The sequence below is a fragment of the Pelophylax lessonae genome (assembly GCF_965119305.1).
Source record: "Pelophylax lessonae genome assembly, chromosome: 10".
NCBI lineage: Eukaryota > Metazoa > Chordata > Amphibia > Anura > Ranidae > Pelophylax > Pelophylax lessonae.
This window is the reverse complement of record NC_138777.1, coordinates 97,857,926-97,868,151: the sequence shown is the minus strand read 5'-3', so window position 1 is coordinate 97,868,151 and position 10,226 is coordinate 97,857,926. Positions and strand designations below refer to the sequence as shown.

General features: G+C 40.5%; 1 protein-coding gene across 1 annotated transcript in view; it reads left to right on the top strand.

Moving 5' to 3' along the window:
* The first annotated feature begins 569 nt into the window (after positions 1-569).
* Positions 570-10,226, top strand: part of CHRM1 (cholinergic receptor muscarinic 1) — a 389,308-nt gene continuing 379,651 nt past the window's right edge. The window contains exon 1 of the mRNA XM_082270928.1: positions 570-725. The gene's annotated coding sequence lies outside the window, so the exon portion shown is untranslated. The remainder of the gene's footprint in view (positions 726-10,226) is intronic.

Sequence of the window (10,226 nt, the reverse complement as noted above, 5' to 3'; positions counted from 1 at the left end):
AGCCCTGAATCCAGGGACAAACTTGGTCCGGGACAGTATACTCAGTCCGGGGACTGTCCCTGGAAACCGGGGACGTCTGGTCACCCTAAATTAGTTGCTTTTATGCGTGCACTAGTGTAACATTTGCCAACCTGTGTGGCCCTGAACACAGAGGTATCCTATTTTTTTTCTGGGTAGCTAAACGCCGCACACATTTCTGCATGCACACTGCTGTTTGTAGTGGCTCAATGATTACTATAGCGCTGTGTTCAGATGTGCATAAAACTATACGCTGTGCGCATCTAAGCGCTGCATTTTTTTTGCGCGCGTGAATGAGCTCTCAACTGGAAACCATTCAGAGCCCAGTAATGCTGCGCTTTCTATGTGCAGGTCCTTGAAGCAAGCAATCTCTGAAATGAATGATTCTTTCTACTGATGTACTAATGAAGTGGAAATGGGAGATAACCTCAGCAAAGCTGCAGCTCTATATGTTCGCCAGTCCGGGCTGTAGTTTCCTTATGTGTCCACTAGGGGGCAAATGAAGAAGTTGGCGTGCTGTGCGAGTCTTGGAAAGTCGCTGTCACTGTATATAGGGCATTGAGCAGCAGCGAACATCACGATCCTATATATCCAGGAACAGCGCTAGCAAGCTATACACGCATACCTATACATGCAGCCACCTCTGTGGGAATACCAGCACCTATGGGATTATAACTTCTGACAACTTTGCCTCGCTGATTGTCAAGGTGAGTGTCTTCCAACATTAGAGGACTGAGATTGTCGCCTTGCCTTGATTTTTGAATTGGGGACATTAGTGAGCGAGCCTGATGACTCGTGACTGTCACTTATTGCGAGTGTCCTATCACACTTGTAAAGGGCAACTGTCACTTCTACATCTCCTGTGGATCCTGAGTGTCCCATAAACTCTACAACGATGTAGCATATTGTAGACAAGAGGTGATATTTGTTAGATCTTTTTTTTTTTTAAATTAGATCGGAGTGTGCTTTAATAGATAGCTTTGATCATAGTCTATTATAACTGATTGCTGTGTCCTAAGTGTCCAATAAACCCTTATAAGGATTCAGCCTATTGTCAACATAAGTTAATCTTTTTATTTTCTAACAGATATGGTCATGCTTCAGATTTAATCACAGTCTATTATTCCTGAGATCTTGGTGTGTCCTAAAGTGTCCCATAAATCGTGCAGAGGAGATGTGGCTTGGATTTTTTTTTTTATTTAATTAGATTTGGCTATGCTTCAGAAGATGGCTTTGATCACACCCTATTATTAATGAGAACCTGTTGTGTTCAGATTGTCCCAAATACCCTACAAGGAAGTAGCAATTTGTGAACAAAAGTTACTTTAAATAGATCTGGCTATTCTGTAGAAGATGGCTCCTATAATAGTGGGAACTTACTGTGTCCCAAAAACCCTATAAAGAAGTAGCAAAGGTGATAATGTTAGATCATTTTTTGTTTGTTAGATCAGACTATGCTTGCTTTCAAAATTCAGTTTGGTTTTATTCACAACCTGTTATTACTTTGATCCTATTGAGCTCTAAGTGTTCCATATCTGGCTATGCTTCAGAAGATGGATTTGATCACAGCCTCTTAATAATGAGACCCCGGTGTGCCCTAAGTGTCCCATACAAGGACCTTTAGGTAGATCTGGCTATGCTTCAGAAGATGGATTTGATCACAGCCTCTTAATAATGAGACCCTGGTGTGCCCTAAGTGTCCCATACAAGGACCTTTAGGTAGATCTAGCTATGCTTCAGAAGATGGTTTTGGTCAGTTTATTATTACTGAGATCCTATTGTGACCTAACTGTCCCATAAACCCTACAAGCATGTAGCATATTGTGGACAAGAGGTTATATGTGTTAGATTCCTTTCTAGTTAGCTCAGGCTATGCTTGCTTACAAAGTTTATAGAAGGTGGCTTTAATCACAGCCTATTATTGCTGAGATCTTGTTGCCTTGACAGAAAACTGTAAAACACACTAAGAAGAGGCAGGACTTGACTGATGGTTTATTGGCAAGTCTCTAGGTGTGTTGTGCTGGTGACAACCCTCCACCTGAGTGCCTTGCTGCCTGATATGCTGGATTGTTTCTAGATCCAGGGGTAGTAGTGACCATTCAGTGTGACAATACCATCTGCCTGCATTGCTTGGAGGGATAGTAAGGGTAGGGGGTGCTGCAAGGCAGGGCAGACAAGCGTTGACAGCTGGGTGTGGTGGGTTTGCGATCACTCAGCTGGAAGAAGGTGCTGGGGGGTAATTAGACGAAGCCACACAGCTGTGCCTGGCAGGGGGTATGAAGCCAGGACTAGAAGAGCTCTAAATATTAGGGTGTAAGGATTGGGTTAAAGGAAGGCTCATGGTAGTCATGGATAAGACAAGAGCTAAAAAAAGAGTAATTTGTTAATACATAGAGGCCCTTGTTAATGTATATTGATGACTGATTGCTGTTTTTTGTTTTTCACTAAAAATAAATACAATGTATGGAAAACTGGAAAGTGGCTAAAATGTGCAGTATTGTAAAATCATGCATATTCTAGGAGATAACAGAATATGATCCTGTTTGGAGTATCCGAATGTAAGCTTTTTGGGCTGATTATTTATTTTATTTATTTATTTATTATTATTTATTTTTAATGTCTGCTAAACATTACCTGTTGCCTTTTACTGTATATACAAGTTTATTAGAAATAAAAGCAAATACAAGATTTAAAGGATTGGTAAAAATCAAAGGTGCAACTAAATGCCACAAATATTTAAAAAGTGTAATGAAAATGTTTCCTATAGGGATCAGAAATGCAGAAATGTTACAAATATATAAGCGTATCATGAAATTGTTTCCTATAGGGATCAGAAATGCAGAAATGTTACAAATATATAAGCGTATCATGAAATTGTTTCCTATAGGGATCAGAAATGCAGAAATGTTACAAATATATAAAGCGTATCATGTAAATATTTCCTATAGGGATCAGAAATGCAGAAATGTTAAAAATATATAAAGAGTATAATAAAAATGTTTCCTAAAGGGAATAAAATCCAGAAAATTTTACAAATATATAAACAGTATAATGAACATATTTCCCATAGGGATATCATGGCGAAGTACTCAACCTTTCTCAGCTGTCAGTGTGTTTTATTTCTGGGATCCAAAATACATGATTTTTAATATAGTTCTATGTAACAGATTTAATAACCAGGAGAATTTAAAAAAATATATAGCGGAGGAGTTGCAAAGCTTTACCAACAGGTGTTGCCAAGGCCATCCTAATGTAATTGATTAGTAATGGGTGTAGCGAATTGCACCTATAAATATTGAAGATGGGAATTTTGTATATTATTCCGGGTATAAATCTAGACACTAGAGATAAGAAAAGTGTTTTGTATAAATGTATTCTTTCCATGAATGCTCAAACCCGTTTTATGTAGATATCTCCAGATCATGGTCACTCCATTGGCTGATGTGATTCGTGCATATCTGCCATTAACTGGGGGGCAGACGTTACAGTTTATTTGGACCTAAAAAACAGCATCTGTCGTGAAGAGTATTATGCAGTGTTAGTATGGGATTGTCATGGATTGAAGTGAAGAAAATCTGAGTGTTGGAATAGGAGAGGATCTGCACACAATTAAGGCATGGAATGTAAGTACATGAATACTAGGGGATATGCACAATATCAAGCTACGTGTTCAAGCAATGTCAAAAGGGTAGTAAAGGAAGAATAGAGTTGTAACAGCAGTATGGAAGGCAGGAGAGATATGCTAGGTGCTGAAGGGTCAGAACAGGTGCAGATGGATAGGCTATGCCTATGGCAGAAATTTCCAGTTTGTGACTACTATGTTTTTGTTTTAGACTGAAATCCATGTCAACCTGTTCATGTTGAATAAGAAGCAGTAAGAAGCAATATTCATCCGCCCTAGATAAAGCTGAATATGGTGTTACTCTGACACAGACTTTATAATTAATGTTCTGATACCGGGGGCTATTCTAGATCCGGCTATGAGTTCTGCAACCCACAGGAGACCACAGGTTCTGTTTGTCTGGCTGCATATTGAATTATTAAGACAGATATCAGATTTTACTTTGCAGGAAAGTTACTCTTATTACTTGGGCAGTAATGGATGAATGACCTTATGTCATATTGTGATAGTAACATAGATAAAGGACAATAGCTTGGAGACTATATAAAGAAACATTTTTCAAATTTCAGTGTCTCTCTGCTTCTTCTTTTTGGTCTGGTTGGGGATTTTGTTAATTTTTTGCTTATTTTAAAAATATTGGTCTTCATTTATTAGTCAAAGAGTGGGAAGCAGGTACAACAAATTGTTTTTTTCTTTCATTTTCAATGAATGGCTGCTAAAGGCAATACTGGGAGTTTGGTTTGCAGATACTTCGACGATTGATGTCCTAGATTGTGATAAAACAGTTTAGAATGGATACGTCCTGAAATGTGACCGATATTTCAAGTTTCTGTAGATGGCACTGCTGCTCACATACATGACTAGCAAGAAATAATTCATAACATACCGGACAAGTGTGAAAGTTCAGCCAGCCATGGAATGTCAGTCTACCCAAATTGTTGTGAATAGATGATGATGGGTTATTTAAACCCCTTGGTTTCTTACAATATGTCTTATGCAGAGTATTGCACCTGTTGTCTAGAGCCACATACTGGCTTTAGGCATTATGAGTAGAATTACATTAGGCCTCATGCACACAAAAAAAAACAGCTACATGCATTTGCATATGAGCATTAGGCTCTTGAGCGTTTATTCCTTCCAGAATATTACATATGCATTAATTTAGGCATGTCAAGCATTTTTTTCTGCCCAAAAGCTCCTCTCCTAAACGTGTCGGTGATGTTCTTTTTTTTTTTCAGCCTGTAAACACTCCTCTACTAATTTGTCTTTAAAAGCCTATGTTTGCAGGGCCAAAAAGGCTAACATAGAGGTCTAGAAACAAACATTAAGAGATACTGCCCAAGGTAAATGGGAAAATGAAGAAGTCTCGATGACCGCACTCCGATGCAACTCACATTTATTTGATTGATCAAAATCCACATAGCATCATAGAGCGCCATAGAGGTACAGGAACAAGAAAAGCTGACGTGTTTCGCACCTTTACTGGTGCTTAGTCATAACTATACCTAAGCACCAGTGAAGGTGCGAAAGACTTCAGCTTTTCTTGTTCCTGTACCTCTATGGTGCTGCATGGATTTTATTAATTCCAATAAATGTGAGTTGCATCTGAGTGCGGCCGTCCAGACTTCTTCATTTTCTTACGCTAACATAGGGATGCATTTACAGGCTGGAAAAAAAAGACGAATGCTGGTGTTTTTTAAGCTCTTTGTGCATGAGGCCTAAAAGTAAACCTGCTATATACCACTCCAATTCACACTGAGTATATGATGAAAAAAATATATAAGCATGGGTAACCTTTACTGAAAACTCTACGTCAGAGCAAGGGTAACCTCTTGGGCTCCATTAACACTAGCGTTTTTTCAAGCTAAAAAAAAACTGGATAAAAAATGCTGGTAATAGCTTTTTGTAGTAGTATTTTAGGAGTGTTAGCGTTTTATTAGCCTTTTTGCAATTCCATTTGAAAAAAAAAAACGCTATTAGTAGCGTTAGCAGCGTTTAGGAGCGTTTCTGATGGAAAAACTCCTAGATGCTGGAGCTCAAAAAGCACTAACAGCCTAAAGTAGTGTGCATGGACATATAGGATAACACTATTTAGCTTCTAGGAGTAGAAAAAAAATGATAATAGCTTCTAGGAGCTTAGAAATGCTAGTGTGCATGGAGCGCGAAAACTCCACATCAAATCAATCAATACCTGTACCTCCGGAAAGGCAACTGAAGTTACATGCAAATCTAGACTACAGTAAAAATCAAGTTTTGCATCACTGCCTCCTGTCTCCAAAGACTCCCGATTATTATTTTTTTTTTTTTTTTATGTAATGGATGCCTCATTGACCAATAGGAAGGCTTTCAGCTACCTATTTTCTGTGGATCTACTGGTTTTAATTATTATTATTATTATTATTATTAATTATAGGTATTTATATAGTGCTTGACATGGTGTACAATCACATCAGTCCCTGCCCTCATGGGACTGATGTCCAAGGATGACCAAGGATCATGTATCACATGCATTCATACATACACACACATGCTAACTGCTATCTGGATAGGCCATTTAACCTATTAGCATGTGTTTGGAGTATGGGAGAAACCTGGATTGCCCAAAGGCCACCCATTCAAGCACAGGGAGAACGTGCTAACTCCATGCATTATTTTGATTTCCATTAAAGCTATCCTCTGCTTAAGCAAATTTTCAGCATTTGCTCACATCAAAGCTAATTGTAGTGTTTTTAGATTTTAATCACTAAATAAAGGCTACATAAAACATTAAGTGTTGGACAATTTCCTGTTGGTTTATTTCTTCCCCCAGCTACAGAAGAAAACCCTGGTGCCAGTCTAGAGGCAGCAGATAGTGACGGAGGTGTTCTGGGTTAGAGCAGTGGTCTCTGTAAAGTGATCCGACATGCCCTCTGCTGAGTCAGCCTGAGCTTTGCTGATTACACTCTTGTAGCTTAAACACGGTGGGGAGGTGAGAGAGGCATGACAGACCGATGCTTCTTCGTAATATTCTTTAGCTGCAGATAAAAGAATTCTCTGCTAGGGTTAAGGGAATTTCCAGAGAAAGGAAAACAGTAACATTATCATGTTACACATGCATTATCTGTTTGTTTGCCTTTATTCATTTTGTCCCTACCTCACTCCGTAGCTAGGAGATGCTCTTTGTAATTAGTCCCACCCTTCTTCTTCATGCTTTAGCTTCCATTCACCACATGTATTGTATTCTGCTGGAGCTAGACAAACTATGATTTTTTTTTTTTTGATAGATGTTCATCTGTGAAGCTCTGCACACATTTTTGTATTAAAGCTTTCTACAATCTGCAAAATGCCATTTAGATTGAGGCACTGCCTGCTAATTCTACCGAGGCTGTAAGTTACAGCTATCTTGCCACAACTGGATCTGTTTTAGAGATCACACTTGCAGTACTTAGATTGAAGATGGAGAACAACCACATTCAATACCTAATGTTTGCATGTAGTCTGAATGCATTGATCACATTTACCTCCTTTTTGAGCTTTACTTATGTAACACTACCCCCACAGGGGCTACTGGTGACTGGCTCCCCTACTCCTGCACAGCCAGGCAATACACATTCTCGTTTGGCATCCAAACAAAAGAGGTCAGTCCCTTGGCTTTTTCGGTGTTTTATTAGGGGGTAATAACTTGGATGGGGTAAAGGGTTTTTTGGAATGCCCAGCTTGAAGTAAAGACCCAAAAAAAAAAAAAAAGGGACAGCTTCCTTCTTCTGTACAAAACAATCCTGAACTGCTTTCTTTCTTTTCCTCACACAGTCCTTAGTAGATTAGTAGCTAAGTCCCTCTTGGAAATAGCACAACAACTGAGGCAAACTGCATGGAGAGGTGTATTCTCTCCTTGTGTAGAACTGCTCCCAGCCACACTGCTTTTAGGCACTACCAGCCCCCCTGGCTCCAGGGCAAGGGATAAAAGGGTTAAGCACAATGCTGTCCTTTAGAAAGCCTGCTACATGTAACAGTCTCTCCTCTTGAAAATCCCTGGGTGTGCAGATCTACTCACTCTGTCCTCCTTGCTCCCACTGCTCTCAGGCAATATTTTTAGTCAAACTGCTGAGCTGAATGAATCCTCTTGAGCAAGCTTGAGCCCAGCATGGGGATGGGGGTCTCCCCTAGACCTAGGAGACCCCTCCTAGGCCACCAACAGCCTCCTCAGCACTCTATCTTCCACCCAACTCCCCTGCTAGCATGACTTATCCATATTTAAGGGCTGGCCTAGCCACTCTTCCAGGAACGTATGCCTGGGGATTGGCCAGGTTCCCCTAAGTATGCAGATCAACCCTCTTGGCCTCTGGCCGCTAAATTCAAGAAGTTTCTTCAAACTTTCAGAACCAGGGGGAGGCACCAGAGACCTGCATCTGGGAGTCATCCATCCTGACCTGCAGTAAGTCCTGATCCAGATTACAGACTCACACCTACCATGAGTCAATACATTTGCCTGCACTAAACTAAGGAGCACATTAGAGTGTGCTACACTTACATTGCTTGAGCCTAAGCTTGAGAGCCAGGTGTGAATAGTCCTCTGAAAAATTAACATTTTTGTCAGCTGCCTGTTAATCTCAAATAGCAGAGACCAGAGACCATGTTCCTCCTAAAGAAAATCTATCATTAAACACATTTTAGTGTTTTAAACTCAGTAGGGGAGCAAGCAGGGCTGCTGATAAGGGGGTAAAGCCTGGCCTCCTGTACTGGATCCAGGCCCTCTTCAGTTCAACAGGGGGGGCAGGGCGTCTGCTGTGCAAAAGGACCAGCTGTACTTTCTTATCACTGGAACTGATCTTCCTATGGCACCCCCTGCAACGTAGCTAACTTCTCCTCCTTCCCCTCCCACTGGCTTCAGCTGCTGGGGGACATCGAGGGAGATTCTTTTAGGATAAGAAGTGTGGGTGGGGGGAGAGCTCCAAGCTGTCCCTGATTTGGGACAAAGTCCCTCTGTACCTCTTTCCTTCTTATTTGTCCCTCATTTGTCCCTCATTTTGGTCTAAACTATATAGTAGTATTTACAGTGCATCTGGAAAGTATTTACAGCACTTTACTTTTTCCACATTTTTTTATGTTACCACCTTAATCGAAAATTGATTAAACTAATTTTTTTCGTTAACATTCTAAAAACAATACCCCATAATGACAACGTGAAAAAGGTTGGTTTGAAATCTTTGCAAACTTTTTAAAAATAAAAAAAAATCCCAGGTACATAAGTTTTCACAGCCTTTGCCATGACACTCAAAATTGAGCTCAGATGCATCCTGTTTCCCTAGTCATCCTTGAGATGTTTCTACAACTTGATTTGAGTACATCTGTGGTAAATTCTGTTGACTGGACATGATTTGGAAAGGTACACACCTGTCTATATAAGGTCCCACAGTTAACAGTGCATGTCAGAGCACAAACCAAGCCATGAAGTCCTAGCCAGGATTGTATTGGGGCACAGATCTGGGGTTGGGTACTGAACAATTTCTGCAGGTCCTAATGAGCACAGTGGTCTCCATAATCTGTAAATGTAAGAAGTTTGGAACCACCTGGTCTCTTCCTAGAGTGGGCTGCCCAGCCAAACCTAGCGATCAGGGAAGAAGAGTCTTAGTCGGGGAGGTGACCAAGAACAAGATGGTCACTCTGACAGAGCTCCAGCGTTTCTCTGTGGAGAGAGGAGAACCTTCCAGAAGAACAACCATCTCTGCAGCACTCCACCAATCAGGCCTATATGGGATAGTGGTCAGATGGAAGCCACTCCTCAGTAAAAGGCACATGACAGCCCGCCTGGAGTTTGCCAAAAGGCACCTGAAGGACTTTCAGACTTTGAGAAACTAAATTCTCTGGTCTGATGAAACAAAGATTGAACTTTTATGACAAGCATTACATCTGGAAGAAACCAGGCACTGCTCATTACCTGGCCAATACCATCCCTACAGTGAAGCATGGTGGTGGCAGCATCATGCTGTGGGGATTTTTTTCAGTGGCAGGAACTGGGAGACTAGTCAGGATCAGGGGAAAGATGAATGCAGCAATTTACAGAGCTGTGGACCTCAGACTGGGGCGAAGGTTCATCTTCCAACAAAGGAGTAGCTATGGGACAACTATGTGAAAAGTCCTCCAGTGGCCAAGCCAGAGCCCAGACTGGAACCCGACTGAACATCTCTGGAGAGATCTGAAAATAGTTGTGCACCGACGCTCCCCATCCACCCTGTTGAAGCGAGAGGTCCTGCAAAGAAAAATAGGAGAAACAGGCCAAAAATAGGTGTGCCAAGCTTGTACCATCATGCTCAAAAAGACTTGAGGCTGTAATTGGTGCTAAAGGTGCTTCAACAAAATATTGAGCAGAGTCTGTAAATACTTATGTACATGTGATTTATTTTTTTTTTTATTATTATTTTTAATTCATTTGCAAAGCTTTCAAACAAGCTTATTTCACATTGTCATTATGAGGTATTGTTTGTAGAGTTTTAAAGAAAATAATGAATTTAATCCATTTTGGAAAAAGGCTGTAACATAACAAAATGTGGAAAAAGTGAAGCGCTGTGAATACTTTCTGGATGCACTGTAAAATGTACTATTAAAA